Here is a 13,211-nt window from a genome sequence, read left to right as displayed (position 1 = left end):
GGCTGGACTGCCAAATCAGATGCAGAGATCAGGAAGCAAAACAAAGCCAAGCAGGGAGGCATGCATCACTCTGCTATTTATAGCCAATCAGGAAAGCAGTTGAGTTTCCACATGTGGATGAGTCACCACACCCAATTAGAAGCACATGTCTACACCAAACCAAATTAAAAGCACATGTCTACAGCTGCTCACATTAGGAAAGAAGCATTGGTAAAACAAGTATTGATAAAACCAATTGTGTAACACAGCACATTATGTTTATTTAGAAACATGAAGGCTTAACCAAGACAAGAGATTTGATTTAACCCTAATCCCTGGGGATGCTGACAGAAAACGCAGGAGGCACCTTGGGGATTCCTGGCACTGCCTGCGTTCCTGCAAGCAGAGAAGGCATGTCTGTCCCTGCTGGGGGGAGACAAACATATGTTTCCCTGTTTGTGCTGTTGTGGGCAGGAAAACTACTATGTCCCAAAGATGGGCTCTCTGGGACACAGTAATTGAGGGCCTTTTTTACAGGCTCGGGGAGAGGGATGGGTCATCCCCTTCTCTTTAATTTTAGATTGGCCCAGGTGGATGGGGTCCCCAAACCATTAAGGGTCAAGAAGGCGGGACCTTCTCCAATATATAACTGAAGGCCCTGGGCCTTTTTTTGGCTCTTAGATGAAGGCTGCGCGTCCCCTTCTCTAATATGTTTTTCAGTCTCTGGGGCCTATCCAGACTTGGCAAGGGGAGATGCACACCCTTTCCCCTTTTAAAAAAAGTAGTTGTCCGAGGGATAGAGTCAGAGGCTGTAATGGACCTAGAGAGTTATACTTTTGCCCTGGAGATGTGGTCCCTGGAGACTCATAGAGACTCAGGAAGGTCGGCCACATGCCTGCCTCTCATTTATAATTCACGATGAACTAAGGCCGTTTTTTTTTGGCATGTCAAGGGTCTCCTGTAGGATTGTGGATTTTTTTTTAAGAGTTAATTTTGGTCCAGAAGGATGTGCCTCTGGGATCCTTCCACAAGGCCTACTCCCCAAGTGTTGTAATGGCTGCCTGCATCATTTTTCATAATGTTTCAGGCAGCTAATCAGAGCACTTGCTCCGGCAGGAGCATATCTCCTGTTGGATCAAATTTACCCAAGGGAAAAAAAGCCCCATGAGTCAATCACATTGCTCTAATTTTTAATATTGGATTTAAGGAGCTCTCACAAGAGTCCCTCAAACCCAATAGTTCAGATATACAAGTATTTTTGAGACTGGATATCTCAAAACCTACTGAGCAGGTTTATATCAAATCACAATAAATGCACTTCCTGAACCGAGAGCTAGTTTCCTGCCAAGTCAGGTGGAATTCCGTTCAGAAGCTTTTGCAGTAGTAGTTCTTAAAAAGTCTATGGGAAATGAATTGGGATTTTGCATTTTGGGACCTCCCCTTTTGCTCAGCTCTCGACAAAAGGATCACCCCGAAATCATCTATGCACAAACAAAGCAAAAGAAATCACTTTTTTCAGAACATTGTGGGAACATTTGTGAAACAACACCAAAGTTATTAGCAAAACAAAAAAGGTGTTTCTTATGAAAAACACTAACTAACTATATATACTCAGTATCAATAGCACCGCCATGCTTTCCTTTCACATTTCTACTGTCACCTGGTGGTTAGGAATTATCAAAAGCCAGATCTAGAGGCACTGGAAATAATTCACTTGTTCACAAACGTTCTCTGCATGTGCCATGCATATCTCAAGTCTAAAATTCCCATCAGCCCAATGCTCATCTTCACCTTTTACCCAGTATGTGTGTATATGTATGTGCATGTGTTAGTGTACATGTGGGAATGAGGAAATAAGAGAGAAAGGGAGCAAGGCAGACAAATGTGTTGCAACTACATGCCAAACACATGTTATCAAATGGTCATGTTCTGCCTAATCCTCGCACATGTCCTTACTCATATAAACAGTTCCCATTTCCATGAGCACCCCAAATTCATTCTATCCCACATTTCGTTCTCACTTGACTCCATATCCGCTCTTTTTGAATGTATGACATAGATGTTCATTTTGTCAATATAATGTGACTATCCACGTTAACTATTTGAGACTCTACATTTCAACTCTCATACTTGCTGAACAAACTCAAAATCCAGCCATCACACTCTTCATCTCAATCTCATAAAATTTGATCAATTGGCATCTACTAAGAAGGCTTCCATATTCTGAAACAGCATTCTACCATTCTGTTCTCCTACAAGTCATGCTATCAAAAAGAAAAAATAATTACTAATTGCTGTTTTCAAATCCCTAAATTAAACACCAAACCCTAAATTCAATTTCTGTGTGAGTTACTCGTTCTCAGGATGAATTACCAATTGTTTTGGAAGACATAAGAGAGCTGAACTGCTCTTCTCAAGTCAGTGTACAACTTTGTGGTCTCTTAAAGGAGGAGGGAACAGGACTGCCCTGACGTAATCACTATATTTACCAAGGGATTAATGTTACCTGCCGCCAGGATGGCACTCTTATCAAAGATCTTGCTCTATAGTTCTCTTTTCACAACAGCGTTGCTGATCAGTGTAGCAGGATCTGAATTGTCTTGCTAGAGGCACTAGACATGAGGCATATCCTTTTCTTATAATTTCTGAGGTTATATGGGAGTTCCTTTTAGGGGCTACTCACAAAACTTTTAGGATGGCATTTTCTTTATCGCTTATTTGCTTTGGGCAACTCTGAACCTGATAGATTCAATCCCAAGAATAAACTTATGTTACCTTCTGAACGTTCATAAACTCTTCCTTGAAGGAGCGCTTAGTGATGATCAACTCTAGTTCGATTGTGAGTGATGAATTTGAAAATATTATGCACACTTGAGACACAGATTCAACAGCTAACAAAGAGCTTAGCCACAAAGTGAGAACACTGGGCTCCAAAGGATCTTTGTGACTCCATTCAGTGAGGGACCACCCGCACTGTATTTTAATTTCCTATTGCTTCCTTTTCAACCTTATCTAGGACTATGCCGTTTCTGTATCCATCCACCTGAGAATTACTGAAGATTTCTTGTTTTTGTGTGAAACTGTGTGAGAGATCTGCATATTCATGAGCACTGAGGTCTGCTTCTGTGTTTACATTTAGAGAATTTATGTATTAAAGTGACTTTCAGTATTTGTGAGACTGTGTCTGCGATGTATCGTAGATCAGACATCCTTGTAATACAAATTAAATTAACTTTGATTGGCTCCCACCCTGTCAAAATCTAGGAGGGAAAATAATGGGGCTCTCTTCAGACAGAAGGTAAGGCGAGTCCCATCGCAGTGACATATATTCTTGGTCGTACTGGGACACATATAGGCCCAGGAAGCAAAATAAATGTGGCCACCATTAGTGAAACAGATAGCTAAAAAAGTGGCTCACGTTTGTAAATGAGGGCAGTTTTGAGCTTCTGAAGACACGTGGTATTGGGTATATTGCACGGTATGGTGCATTTGTGTTTACTGCAGGGAGTTTTCGTGCTGCTAACAGTGAAAAATAGCCAACCAGATGGTAAAACAGGCCCACAGACTGTTAACAAGCATTTGCAATGCACTAGGTCTCACATTTGAGACTGACAGAGTTATTGGCGTTGTAAATGGCAATGCCTTTAACCTTTAACCTATGTGTTTTAGTTTGGAGTGTAGTGGGTGTATGTCAGGTGCCTCAGCTATCCTCCCTGGGCTATTGTTGCAGGAGAGAGGACACAACAAGGCTGCCATCTTAGGAGTGTTTTTGCTTCAATCTTGGGTCAGTGCTTTGAAAGGAAATACAGAAGGGCTGGTTCATTGGCATTTTTTCGGGCTATAAAAAGGATTCAAGTGTATGCTTTTTTGGGGAATCCAAGTTCGGTCCAGAACCATGTCAGAGGTTCTTGATACACACATAAGGTAAATTACATAAACATAATTTATATGGAACTTACATACACAGTGGTTACCCTGCAAGCCTAGCATGGACCCTGCCTGTTTGTTCTCTTACACAAAAAAAGACTTAAGTCAAAATGACACATTAGGGTTTCATAAGTACAAGCAGTGGCTGGTGGCCACAGTTTGTGAAAAAAAGGTTTTCCTGTTCAAAACATCTCCTGTCCATTAAGTCTTTACTATTACTGTCCAGGGTTGCCTTTAAGGTATAGACCTTGAGGTGTGCACCCATATAAACAAGCACATGTATATTGCTGTGGACATGCGGAAGCATGGTGAAGAACTGAGTGGAACACCAGTAGAAGCAGGAGTGAGAAAAGGGACACTTGTTAGGGTAAGAAAGATATTTTCTTGACATTGATTTTCCATGTACTTGGTAACCACAGCAAACAGAAATAACGCATAGAGTTTACATCAAGTGATGCACGGGAATTTAGTGGAATTGTTACATGAAGCCTGGGGTTGGAAGAGAGGAGAGCAGGTTAAATATTACTGGACTGTGACAGATCATGCATGGATCATTACACACAGGAGTCAAGAGGTTGATGTAGAGGCCCTCAACGCCTGTGACAGCTACTGTGGAGGGTATTCGAGGTGGTGCCTCTTCAAATAGGAAGCAGTGCTATTCAAGCTCTACTTTAGACAGCGCTTCCAGGAGTGGCATCTGCAAGGTTGCAGTAGCTGTGAGATCAAAGCTATGAATTTTGAGAGGAGGAAGCAATAGAGTTTGCTCCACTTTTGTGCCCTATGATTGGCTGTTCATCTCACTGTGGCACCCTTGTGTTAGCTTCCTTGCGCTACAAGGTTAGGAAAATGGCTGCCTCTACTAACTGAACTCTATTTGAAGAGGCCCAATTTACATTTAAAGGCTAGATGTTTTGTGCTATGAAGCTTGAGACCGTGAAGTCCTTGGGCCTGGAGTCACAACTCCTTTTTCCGCCATTTCGGAGACAACACCTTTTGCCATCTTCTTGCCTAGAACTAACTTATTTGCCTGGTTGGTGACCCTCCAGAGGTTTTCAAGAGCGTATGCTATTGCCTAGTGTTAAGCTCTACTCAAGTCAGTTGGTTAATGCAACCACTACAAAGGTCTTGACAAAACAAGAATCTCATAAATTACAATCCTGACATAGCTTTTTCACCTCTTCATCTCTGCAAGGTCGATGCAAATGAATTATAGAAATTTTGTCAACACCGGCACCTGCTTTGAAATGCTATGCAATGGCAGAACCTGTAGTACCAAGTGCTATATAAAAAAAAACAAGTTATTTCCAGACTGCCCCAACACTCACCAAACACAGACCCTAAGGGAGAGGATGTGATGTAAAGGCCAGAGCTGCTGTCTTTGGAGCTAGGGAACACAGTTTGAGTCTTGTCGTTGGCTCAACATTCTGTGATTCAGACAAGGGTGGTCATTACAACATTGGCGGTAAAAGCCGCTTACTGCCGTGCAGAAGACCGCCAACACACCGCCGCGACCGCGGAATTCCACCACAGCTATTATAACCCACATCTCGAAATCCGACAAAATTCAGACACCCACACAAGTCCGCCACACCAAAGGTCAGTGATAAACTGGCGAAAACAAAACCTCCACCGTCACGCCAACAGAAATACGCCCATGCTATCACAACCCACGAATCCACACGGCGGTCTTTCAACCGCGGTATTCCATTGGCGGTACACACCGCCGCAGCTCAAAATACACATACACATACAAAACACCGCCACTTTGGACAATTTCAAATACACACACCTGATACACATACACACACCACACCCACACACCCAATACAATATAAAACACACACCCACATCACCCACAAACCCCTACTACCAAAAATTCAGAAAGAAGGCCAGAGAGACACCACCATCCACAAACTAGCAGCCACAGGCACTCAACACCATCACCCACACAACTTCCACGCACAAAACACCACACACCACTACATATCACCACACTTATCACCCCACACACCACCCCACATATCACCCACACCACCCCATGGCACGGCAAAGACACCCCAGGTTCTCGGAGGAGGAGCTCAGGGTCATGGTGGAGGAAATCGTCCGGGTAGAGCCACAGCTATTCGGATCACAGGTGCAGCACACCTCCATAGCTAGGAAGATGGAGCTATGGCGAAGAATAGTCGACAGGGTCAACGCAGTGGGACAGCACCCAAGAAATCGGGACGACATCAGGAAGAGGTGGAACGACCTACGGGGGAAGGTGCGTTCCGTGGTCTCAAGACACCACCTGCCGGTACAGCGGACTGGCGGCAGACCCCCACCTCCTCCCCCACAATTAACAACATGGGAGGAGCAGGTCTTGGCAATTCTGCATCCTGCACACCATGACACAGACAGATGCAATAATCATGCTTTTACACCCCTGCAGGACCACTACCCAACGTCACCAGACAGGAGGGTCGAGACATCTCCACCCCACCCACAGAAGAGGCCCACAGTGATGAAAGCAGCTCTGTCCAACTGGATCCAGATGACCAGCCCGGACCATCGTGGGCCTCGGGACAGTCGGTTCCCCTCACAAAGGCACAGCCCACCACAGACCTTCCACCCTCTGGTAACACCAGCACAGCACCCACCCAGCGGGCCCATACCTCCGTGCCAAGGACACGTCAATCAGCTGTGTGTCCACCACTACAGGGAACCCAGGATAACCCACCACCCCAACAACAACAGGGACCTGGGGGCAGTGGCAGTGGGCACATGGTCCAGGTGACGGAGGCACAGGAACACAGGGGAACTGGGAGGGCTGCCGTGCGACAGGGGGCGGACAGGCCAAGGGAACCCACTCTCCACGAGGCCCTCTCCTCCATCATGGGAGCATACCACCACTCCTAGGAGACGATGGCAACGGTCCTGGCCAAGTTTCAGGAGACCCAGCGCATGCAGGAGGAACAGTATTGGGGTTCAGGGAGGAACTCAGAACCATCAGCTCCGCCCTGGGCACCATCGTAGGGGTGCTGAAGGAAATACTTAACACCAGGAGGGACACTGTGGCACTACAAGGGGCCCCTGACACTAGCATGGATGATGAACTGCCCACCACCTCTGCCGGCGCTAGTGGACAGGAGGCACCGCCACAGGACCACCACACCAGCACCCCACCCCCTGCAGACGGAGAACCACCCCGCAAGCAGTCCCTGAGATCCAGAAACAAGACAGAGCACAATGCCAAGACCCCCGCCAAGAAATTAGACCACCCTGATTGTCAAACCACTGTCCCACTTTGTAACCCTGTCTATATTGGAACTGCCCCAGCTCCACTTCCTATGCCCATATGGGCAATGCACCTGTGAGACTAATAGACTGGACTCTGCCATGGACATTCCTCCACCACCCCCCCTCACCATTTTACAACCCCCCCAATATCGAGCACTTCAATAAACACCCTTGAAGCACAAAACAATCTGGAGTCAGTCTGTGATTTCGAAATTGTGTATTAGAAATGACAATGACAAAATGCTTTTTCAAATGTAATGTCAACATACCTATGTCACACATCTCATGTCCATGAGGAATCTAAGGAGATGACACACGTTGGAAACCACACCTGTGAAACCCTAAGGGAAAATGACAACACAGTCTACACAGAACACCATTCATACACAAAATGTGGCCTGTATTTGTGTTGTGAGACAAGGCCTAGGTATGTGTGACGCAGTTGGTAATTAGGCCATGTGGGCCCCTGAAATGGTGGCTGCCTGACCTCTAAACTGGGACAATGGGATGTGAGGAAACTGGCCTGGCGTTGTACACCGTCGCAGTAGGCGGTCGAAGACCGCGGCGCAATGCTGCATTGGTTAACATTGGACCCTATGGGTCCCAGGAGCCAATGACGATGTACGCCGGCGGTGATGGTACGCACCACCGCGGACGTGACCGCCACGGACGTGACCGACATTTTCTATCTGTTGAATCACTCTATACCTGATCTTCGACAGGAGAGGACCTACACTGCAAGTGCTGCTGTGACCTCGGTCTGGAAGAGACAATGGCTCGAGCGTCTGGGGAAAGGGCCCCTGCCTTCACTGCAGAGGAGTTGGAGAAGCTCGTCGATGGGGTCCTCCCTTAGTACACGCTACTCTACGGTCCTCCAGACAAACAGGTAAGTACACAGGGAGCATGCTGTATGGGCTATACCTGTGTGGAGAGGGCTGGTTGTAAGAAGGAAGGGGGCAGAGTTCTGCGTGCATGAAGGACTGTGAATGCATGTGTCACATAGCAAGGGTAGGGATGTGGGCCACTCACTTTGACGGTGCAGTTGGTAATGACTTCTCTTCTTCCCCTGTACATGTCATGTAGGTCAGCACCCACCAGAAGAAGGATATTTGGCGTGCCATCGCCAAGGACGTCCGGACCCTGGGGTCCACCACAGATGGAGCACCCACTGCCGTAAAAGATGGGAGGACATTCGCCGCTGGAGCAAGAAGACGGCGAAGGCTCAGCTGGGGATGGCCTCCCAACGTGGGAGGGGTGCCTGTCGAACCATGACCCCCCTGATGTTCAGGATCCTGGCGGTGGCCTACCCTGAGTTGGATGGGTGCTTGAGGGCATCACAGCAGACACAAGGGGGCCTCGTACCCCATGGTCAGCTGAAATTTCTAGGAACTGTTAGTTCATCGTGTAGTGCAGAGGGCTGCTCCATGTGTGTTGTGTCCGACAACGGTAGTGGTGTTGCATGCACTGAACATGTCTTTCTTCTGTCTTTACCCCCCTTTTTGTGGTCTCCCTGTTCTTGTGTGCAATAGCATCATCAGGCGGAGGAGCATTGGCACCGGAACAGGAGGGAGCTGCAACCCACTTGGCCCTGGAGGGCGAAACAACAGAGTCTGAAGCCACAAGTGGGACGGAGGGCGAGGGGAGCTCCATGGCGGGTACAGAAGCAGACAGCAGTGACAGCGACTCCTCCTCTGATGGGAGCTCCCTTGCGGTGGCGGGCACCTCTGTGCCCACCGCATCAACAGGTACAGCCGCCACCCCCCCTACTAGCACCACCCTCCCAGCAGCCTCTCAGCGTGTGTCCCTTGCCCGCTCACCCTGGAGGGTGGGCATCTCATTCGCCCCAGGCACCTCAGCCCCTGCCCCAGTAAGCCCTGCTGCCCTCTTGAGGAGGCCATTCACCTCCTGAGATCCCTCACTGTTGGGCAATCTACCATTGTGAATGCCATCCACGGTGTAGAGAGGCATTTGCAACAAACAAATGCACACCTGGAGGGCATTTATTCTGGGCAGGCAGCCCAACAGAAAGCATTTCAGGCTCTGTCCTCATCACTGATGGCAGCCATTGTCCCTGTGTCCAGCCTCCCCTCTCCAACTTCCTTCTCCCAGACCCAATCCCCTGTACCTCAGCCTATCCCAAGCACACCATCAGACTAGCATGCACACTCATCAACACACAAGAGTGGCTCAGGCAAACATTAGAACCAAACATCCCACAGGCACCCAAACAAGCACCATCCCCATGCAGACACAGCAACATCCACTGCCTCCACTGTGTCCCCCTCCTCCACGTCCTCCTCCTCCCTCCCTGTCTCGTCTCCACTCACACCTGCATGCACTACATCCTCAGCCACTGCCTCCAACACCAGCACGCCCATCACCACACACTGCTCACGTGCACTTACCACCCCCACTACCATTCAAACATCCCCAGTGTCCTCTCCCAGTGTGTCAGTGAGCCCTCCTCCCAAAGTACACAAACACAGGCACACATCCACCCAACAGCCATCCACCTCATAACAGCCTCCGGCCCATGCACCTTCACCCAAATTCAGCAGACCTACACCTCCTACAATCTCTACCTCTACCTCCACTCCCAAACCCCTCCATCTTCCCGTCCCAGTGTGTCTAAAAAACTTTTCCTGGCAAACCTTGACCTCTTCCCTTCACCTCCCCCTCCGACCTTCCCCTAGGGCCAGACTTTCCAGGTCCCAGCCCAGGACCTCAGCCACCAAATCTCCAGGCACAGTGGTGCCAGCAACTGCGGGGTCATCGAGTGCGCCACACATCAGGGCTGCCAGTGTGCCATGTAGCGAGAGCAAGGACATTCTGCCACCTGCCAAGGTGAAAATGGTGCCCACATCCCGGAGGGAGAAGCCGAAAGTACCAGCCACCAAGGGCTCAGCAAAAACCAAAGGGGATAGTGGCAAGACAACTGCGGCACCAACAAAGATGGGGAAGGGCCAAAAGCTAAAGAGCAGGTCAGGAGAGGACCAGTGTCACACTTTCTGTCCACGACCATGCCAACCTGTATGGCGGCGAACACCACTAGCTGCCCTGCCACCAAAACCGACACCTGCACCACCACCAGCACCTCCACCTGCACTGCCCCCGGCACATCTACAGCCTCAACGACAGTCCCCAGCCTCCTCCCCAGTGGGCAGCTGTCTGAGCCTGCATAAGACGTCCTGCTGTGTTCCTCAGCAGGTGCTGACCCATGCCCCGCCGCCAGCACCGCCGCAACAGACACCGCCGCAAGCACCACCGCAACAGCCACCGCCACAAGCACCGCCACCTGCACCGCCCGGCATGTCTACAGCCTCAGCGACAGTCCCCAGCCACTTCCCCAGTGGGCAGCCGTCCCAAGCTGCAGGAGATGTCCTGCTGTGTCCCTCTGCAGGTGCTGACCGGCCCTGCGGCTTCCTCGGACACAGGCACCACCGCTGACATGGCTACCATCCCCAGTGGTCAGTCGTCTGAGGCTGGAGGAGAGTTCCTGGATCCTGGGCAGCTTTCATGAGGCTTTTTTTCCATCACTGTTTACACATGCAGGTGGAAGGCACAGCCGCAGCAGTGTGGGGTATGTCACTGCCTCCATGGCGTATCATGCTACCTGAACCTCGCAAATCTCGTGACACGCACAACCAGGAGAGGGAATTGTACCGGCCACACTGCATGTGGAGCACTCTGGGTACCAGGCACCCTCCAGAACCAGTGGAGAAAGGCATCCACTACCTCAGTCCTTGGTAGGATAAAGCACTCGGGGTACCAGGCCCCTTCCAGAACCAGTGGAGAGATACATCCACTACCTCAGTCCTTGGCAGGATGAAGCACTCTGGTCACCAGTCCCCCTCCAGAACCAGTGGAGGGATACATCCACTACCTCAGTCCTTGGCAGGATGAAGCACTCTGGGCACAAAGCCCCCTCAAGAACCAGTGGAGACTGTTATCCACTTAAGAGACTGTGGCTTTGCACTCCCCAGGATAAAGCAGTGGGCAAACCACCCACTGGAGAGACTTGAGAGACTGCAGCTTTGCACTCCCCAGGATAAAGCAGTGGGCAACCCACCCACTGGAGAGACTTGAGAGACTGGGGCTTTGCACTCCCCAGGATAAAGCAGTTGGCAAACCACCCACTGGAGAGACTTGAGAGACTGTGGCTTTGCACTCCCCAGGATATATCAATGGTCATGGAGCCCCCTCGTGCAGCAGTGGTGTTGTGCGTTCATCAGGCTAAGGTTCCCCCCCCTCCCTCTCCCCCTGAGGTGCCTGTATATTTGCAAACTGATGCCCCAGCAGTTTTCTCTCCGTTTCCAGTCAGGTATCATGTGTGGGCCTCGCCCATGCATTTTGGGCCCAGTGGTCCACAGACAATGATTAGTACACTATCCAGACTTGTGTAGTTGGTGTACACATTTGTACACATTTGTATATACTGAATTTTGACTTTTGACTAATGGATTTGTAATGATTACAATGGTTACAATCATTTCCTTTTGTCCTTGTGTTCTGCCAGGGTGTGGGGGGTGTATTTGTAATGTTGCTGCATGTATTTGTGTGTATGTTGTGTGTGAGGGTGGGGGTGTTGCGTGTTGCATGTGTGTGTCACTCTCTTTCCTCCCCCCTCCCCTGTGTTGTAGGTGCAGTACTCACTGTGGTCGCCGCCGCCGCCGCCGTTCGTACTCCTGGTAGAAGAGGAGGTAAACCAACATGGGCAGTACGTGTAGTTCGGGCTCCATGGCGTCCTGGTTCCTCGTTGGGTGTCGAGAGGTGAGTGTTTTCCCTTCTGTGTAATGTTTCCACCGTGCTTTTGATAGCATTGGTTCCTCCCCGGAAAAGGTGGCGGATAGGCCTCTTGTGATACAGTGGGTGGTACTTTGTCTCCCGTCTGTCTGTTGGCGGTGTCCGCGGCGCTGTTTTTTCCTACCGCCGTGGCGGTCATAGTGTTAAAGTGGCTGTCTATGTTGGCGTTTTCTGCCACGGTCGTAATCCCATTTTTTTTCCACCGGCCTGTTGTCGGTATTACCGCCGCTTTAACACCTACCACCAGGGTTGTAATGAGGGCCTTAATCTCCCCTTGATACCAAAAATGAATGTGTTCTTGTATAATGTAACCGGTGCTCATATAAAGCGATGTAATACCTTTGTACAGAGGTTGAACTATATAAAACTACAAAAAAAATATAAAGTGCTCCAATAGCTTTGTGTTGAGTCCGCACTACATAAAACAGCAAAAACATAAATAAATAAAAAAGCCCCCGCAGACATTGCAAAGAAACAGCAAGATGCCCAAAACCAAAGAGTAGGAAGAAAGAACATATCGCTATGATCGCGAAGAGGCAAGCCACAAGAAAACAAGGGAGGTACGGGGTAAGCGGCCACAGTGGCAAAGGAGTTAACAAGCGACATTGGGAGGAGGATGATTAGGTGGTGGGACAAGCAAGAATACAGCAGGGGAGTGTGATTTAAGCACTATGGACGAAGCAGCAGGGTGTGTTTACAGTAACCCCGAGCTGAGCATTGTAAGCACATTGACTCACGGAAGCAGGAAACCAAGAAAAAAAAGTACTCCAAAGAATTGGTAAACAAGACAAAGCATAATTATACAGTAGTTAGTCCCTGCTCCCAAAGAGAAAAAGAAGGGACAAAGAGGCATGAGTGACCGCTAGCAGGCAAGGATTTTTAAATGACACTGAAACAAGCAAATGAAATGGCTTTAAGTCCACAGAAGTAAGTATAGTAAAAGGATACCAGAAGCCGTACGCTTACGATCAACTGAAATAAACGGCCCACACACTGATCTGTCAGACCAGTCCATCGGGCACTGCCTGGTTTCCCTACAGGTGAGTCGACCATGCATTTATTATGTCGCTGCCATATTCAAACACAAACCCTTGACATGGTAGTTATTCTTCTCATTCATCCATCTATTAAATGTCTTGCCTGAGGGTGATTTTCTTTGTAAAACATATTCGACCGGTGTACCTCTCACCAGGCCACCTGACTTTTATGGCCTTGCGCCAAGG

Source organism: Pleurodeles waltl, chromosome 11 (genome assembly GCF_031143425.1).
Source record: "Pleurodeles waltl isolate 20211129_DDA chromosome 11, aPleWal1.hap1.20221129, whole genome shotgun sequence".
NCBI classification, from domain to species: Eukaryota; Metazoa; Chordata; class Amphibia; order Caudata; family Salamandridae; genus Pleurodeles; species Pleurodeles waltl.
This window is presented reverse-complemented; position numbering follows the sequence as displayed.